Source organism: Heterocephalus glaber, unplaced genomic scaffold (assembly GCF_053883595.1).
Source record: "Heterocephalus glaber isolate CG9 unplaced genomic scaffold, H.glaber_assembly_v1.0 deba00001532, whole genome shotgun sequence".
In the NCBI taxonomy this organism is placed as follows: Eukaryota; Metazoa; Chordata; class Mammalia; order Rodentia; family Bathyergidae; genus Heterocephalus; species Heterocephalus glaber.
In genome coordinates this window covers 26,026,160-26,031,497 of record NW_028258330.1, presented here as the reverse complement: position 1 = coordinate 26,031,497, position 5,338 = coordinate 26,026,160, and the positions used below count along the sequence as shown (strand labels likewise).

General features: G+C 39.5%; 1 pseudogene; it reads left to right on the top strand.

Moving 5' to 3' along the window:
- The first annotated feature begins 3,482 nt into the window (after positions 1–3,482).
- Positions 3,483–5,069, top strand: LOC101703239 (pre-mRNA-splicing regulator WTAP pseudogene; annotated as a pseudogene).
- The last annotated feature ends 269 nt before the right edge of the window (positions 5,070–5,338 follow it).

Here is a 5,338-nt window from a genome sequence, read left to right as displayed (position 1 = left end):
TGAATACACAGAGTATCTGCCTTACAATATTGCTGAGAGAAATAATTGAAATACAGTGGTTATCCCCTAGTAAGAAGTCAACAGGACCCGGAAGGAAGCTCTCTTGCTGCCATCCCATGCTCCTAGGGCAGAGAAGCTGAGCCAGTCCCAGCACTCAGAAGGAAGCTCCCTGGTGCCATCCCAGGCTCCCAGGGCAGAGAAGGTCAGACAGTCCCAGCACCTGGAAGGAAGCTCCCCCACTGCCATCCCATACTCCTAGGACAGAGAAGGTGAGCCACGTGGGCACCAGAAGCACCCCCCCCCCCGGAAATGAGAAGACATGTAAACAAGCCTCAAAAACAGACTTCTGGATCACCTACAGCAACCCCAAAGGGAAATGAGATGGAACAATCTGATACTCAACCACCTGGACTCTCTGAACTGGCAACAAAAGAGGATCTGGGAAAAATGAAATCAGAAATAATTTCTCAGATAACAGCAAAGATTGTGCTCATAGTGCAAGACATGATTAATAAATCTAGAGAGGACACAGATAAAAAAATTGAGGATCTGAGGAACATGATGGAATCCCAACATAGGAAACAAATGGAATCCATAAAACAGATGCAAACAGATTTCCAGGAGATTAAAAACTCCACTGAAAGTCTGCGCAGCAGAATGAACCAATGTGAGGATAGAATTTCACATATAGAAGATAAGATTGCAATTAGTGACCAGGAAAAGAAAAATTGCTTTAAAATTGTAAGGGAACATGAGAAATCAATCCAGCAGCTGCTAGACGATGCAAAGAAGAATAACATAAGACTGATTGGAGTCAATGAAGAAAGAGGAGAGAGTGCAGATGACATAAAAAAACTGTTCACAGAAGTGATAGCAGAAAACTTCCCAAGGTGGGGGAAAGAACTTGACATACAGATAAGTGAGGCATATAGGACTCCAGCTAGCCTTGATCAAAAAAAATTTACACATAGGCATATAATAGTTAGGATTCCAGAAATCCAACAGAAGAACAAAATTCTACAAGTGGTGAGAGAAAAGAAACAAATCACATACAAAGGAAAGCCCATCAGAATCACAGCAGACTTCTCAATGCAAACCCTCAAGGCAAGAAGACCTTGGAGTGATATATTTCAAGCCCTAAAGGAAAACAGCCTCCAACCCAGACTGATGTACCTGCAAAACTATCTTTCAAAATTGATGGAGAAAGAAGATACTTTCATGACAAAGAGCACCTCAGGAACTTCATGAATACCAAACCAGCACTCCAAAAAGTTTTAGACAATACCCTAGGAAAAGACAGTGAGGATCACAACCCCAGGAAACCCAGCAGAATGAATCCATTGGGAGTGACAAATTAAATGCAAAGGGCAGAATCAAACAAAAAAAAAAGTCATGACAAGGCTTTTAAAACTTTTAACTTCATCTCCCTAATGAGTGTATAATTCAATCTTGTTATTGTACTTATTAGTATTTTTCTGATTCTAAAGTTGCACACCTTTCCTTGTGCTGTACTGGCTATTTATCATCTTCTTATGTCTACTTTTTAATTGGGTTGTCTATTAATGAGCTGTATGAGTTCTTTATATATTCTAGTCATAGGTTATATGCATTGGAAATATGGTCTGTTTAAGGACTACTTTTCATTTTAATGATGTCACTTAAAGTTCTAAATTTTGATGGAATCTCATTTATCAATTTTTTTTCTTTTATACATCATATTTTTTGTATCCTAGGTAGTTCTTGCCTACCCTAAATTCATGAACATTTTCCCTTATAATTGCTTCTTAAAGTTTTATACTTTTAGGCTTTCATATTTAGGTTCATAGATCCCTTCAAGTTATTTTCATGTATGGAAATAAAGGGTTGAGGTTAATTTTTTATATACAGATACCAGGTGTTCTATTGCCATTTCCTGAAACACTATCTCTTCCTCGGCTCTTGAATTGAGTTTTATATTCTATAAAATGCTAATGTTAAATAATCTTTCAAAACTCAGTGGACCATATATGTGTAGTTCTATTTCCAGATTCTCTGTTTTATTCAAATGATCTATATGTCATTCCTTACACCAACACTACCTTGATTACTGTAGCTTTAGAAGAAGTCTTAAAATTAGGTATTAAACGTCTCCCAACAATGATTTTTGTCTTTTTTTTTTTAACTTTTCTAGGTCCTTTGTACTCCTACATAACTTTTAAATTTTAATATCCAATTCTTCACTTATAGCAAGTATACACAGACCTGAATTTTTATATATACCTTGTGTTTTCTAATCCTGCTAAATTCAAATACAAGTTATAGGGACTCCTAGAAATTTCTTAGTATTTTCTCTGTAGATGATCATTTCATCTACATATAAAGATTTTGCTTCTACCTTGCCAATCCTATCCTAATTGTGTCATTTTATTGCCAGACTATTTTGGTTGGGCCTAGGTTTCAAAGTTTAATGGACAGATAAAGAGTAAGCATATCTGCCCTTGTTCCCCACCTTAAGGAGAAAGCATTGTATTTTCTCCGTTCATATAAGGCATTCTCACTGGAAGTATGGAGTACATGTCTTTAATCTGTTGAGAAGGATCTGTTCTACTTCTAGTCTCCTGATAGCTTTTACCATGAACAGCTGTAGAATTTAGTCCAATACTTTTTCTCCAACTAGTGACAGGATCATATGGCTTTTTCCATTCCTCTGTTAAAATGATGACTTTTGGGGGTGGATCTTCCAATGCTGAACCAACACTGCCATCCCTATAATAAAACTGCTTTCTACATACTGCCAAATCTGACTTCTAAGAGTTTGTTTTGTTAAACAAATTTCTATCTATGTTCATACTTTTTTCTTCTATTATCTTTATCCAGTTTTAGGACTAGCACAATGTTGATTTCCTAAAATGAGGGGAGAAGTGTTCCTTCTTTTTTCTGCTTTAATTGTTTGATATAATTTATCAGTTAAAATGTATATGAGCCTGCTGTTGTCATATAGGTATTTTTTCAAGCTAGGAATATACTTTCTTTAATAGGTGCTATTCAAATTTTATATTTCCTCCAGAGTTAGTTTCATTAATTTGTCTTCTAAGTTACTTCTTAGAAGTTGTCAAATTTATTTCAAAACAGATTTTTTTAATATGCTTTCTATATCCTTTTAAATTCTGTAAAATCTGTGGTAATGTCTCCTAGATCTTGATATTGTAATTTTAAAAATGTATAATTGATATCATGTAATAGGAAGAAAAGGTCTAAAGGAGCAGGGGAAGTGGGAGAGGTAGGGGAAAGGAAAAAAGGGAAAAGAAAAAAATATGAGAAAAGGAAAAAAATGGAAAGAAAATCTTTGGAAATAGGGAAGGGTGGAGGGGGTGAAGGGATGGCAGGGGAATGGGGAAAAAAATAAGAACCAAGATACTCATGTAATGGTACAAGATCCCAGTGATGAATGTAACTGTATTTTATACCTAAAATGTACCAATAAAGTTAATGGGGGGGGGGAAGAAGTCAACAGTATGAGCCAGACATGGTGGGACACACCTATCCTAGCACTCCAGAGGCTGAGCCAGGAGGATCACCATGAGTTTGAGGCCAGCCTGGGATACACAGTGAGTTCAAGACCATCCTGAACTGCATAGTGAGATTCTGTTTCAAAAAACAAAGTCAGGACCAGGGATTTAGCTCAGTGGTGCTGCCACCTCCTTGCAAGCACAGGGTCCTGAGTTCGATCCCTGGTACCAAAAAAACAAAAGTCAAAATGTGAAGAGGGGAGGATGTGACAATGTATGATTTGTCACTCTGTGGACAGAATTTGTGATAGTGCCCAGGGCAGCCAATATTCTGGAGGAGAGGTCCTAGTGGGCCCAACATATGGAAGGAAAGTCCCAGGATCTTCTTAGACCACATCAACCCCACCTCTCAAAACCTGTGCCAAAGCCAAGGCCTTGCCTGGGTCTCAGGATCTGGATGGACCCACAGTGGGTCAGCTTTCTATTTAGTTCATTCTAACAAACAGCACTCTCTGATCCCCCTAGACTAGAACTGGGTCTGGACTCCCTCCTAAGGTTCAGGAGTCTAAGACTGGTGAGGGGAGACAGGCACCAAGACATGGATATTTCATAACAAATAATACAGGTCCTCTGAGGGAGGGGGTCACAGCCCCACCTAGTGGAATGGAGCATGAGGGAAGAACACCTGTCCTGAGTAGAAGACTAACTAGAGGTGCAGTGGAAGGGTGGGGTGAGCTGTGGCTCTGCCCTTGTTCTGGCGGTCATAGTCAGCCAATTTGGCAGTTGAGGGGCAGAGAGAGGCTCTGAAAGTTAAGCTGAGAAACCCACCTGATGGGTCTAACAGAGCCACATCTCTACCCTGAGTATCCTGTAGGTGATCCTGCTTCCTTGGCATGTGGCTCACCTTGTGAAGCTGGATTTTGCCAACAGAAGGACAAGAAGCACAGTCCTCAGAGTTTTATGAATTAAAATTTTTATTATTACAAATATATCAGTTTCCTCTCTCAATGCCATTTCATGCCAATGAAACCCACAAATAAAGTAGGTGGGAGGACTGCGATGGGTTCAGAGGTGGGCAGTGCAGCCATGGCCTGGGTGACAGGTGGCACCTGCAAAGCCAGGATCTGCAGAGGATTCAAGATGACCAACAAAGAACCACCCCCCCCCAAAAAAAGTTTTGACTGAGTGAAACAGACATTAAAGTTATGGCACAAGATGAGTTAATTCTAAGATGGAAACAAAATGAAGCATATGTTCGAGCTTTGGAGGGCAAGTACACAGATCTTAACTCAAACAATATAACTGGCTTAAGGGAGTCGGAAGAAAAGCTAGAGCAATAATAGCAAGAGTCTGCACATAAGGAAAACACTCCTGTAAGGCCACTAGCAACCAAGGAACAAGAGATGCCAAGAGTGTACTACTCAAATCCAGTACCTCAAGCAAGTCCAGCAGCTGAGTGTTGCCCAACTGAGATCAATGATGGTAGACTCAGCAATCAACTTGTTTTTCCTCAAAATGAAAGGTGAACTGGGACAGACTAAAGACAAACTGGCATAAGCCCAAAATGAACTGAGTCCCTGACAGGTGAACAAATCATCCTCCCCAGTCAAGACTTCTCTAACAGTCCCACTATCAGAAAGCTGTGGTGGGACAGCCAAATACTCATTTCCACACAAACACTCAAACTTTAAGCCAAAAAAAAGCTACATTTTAATACTGTCCAGCTTGTAATGGTTAATGTAAAACTTACCAGATGAACTTTGTGTTTCAGCTTTTTTATTTTCCCCTTCCCTTTGCTTCAGAGGCCTGAGGCCATCAGACTATTCTGAAGAAGACACCTTTGAAAAATT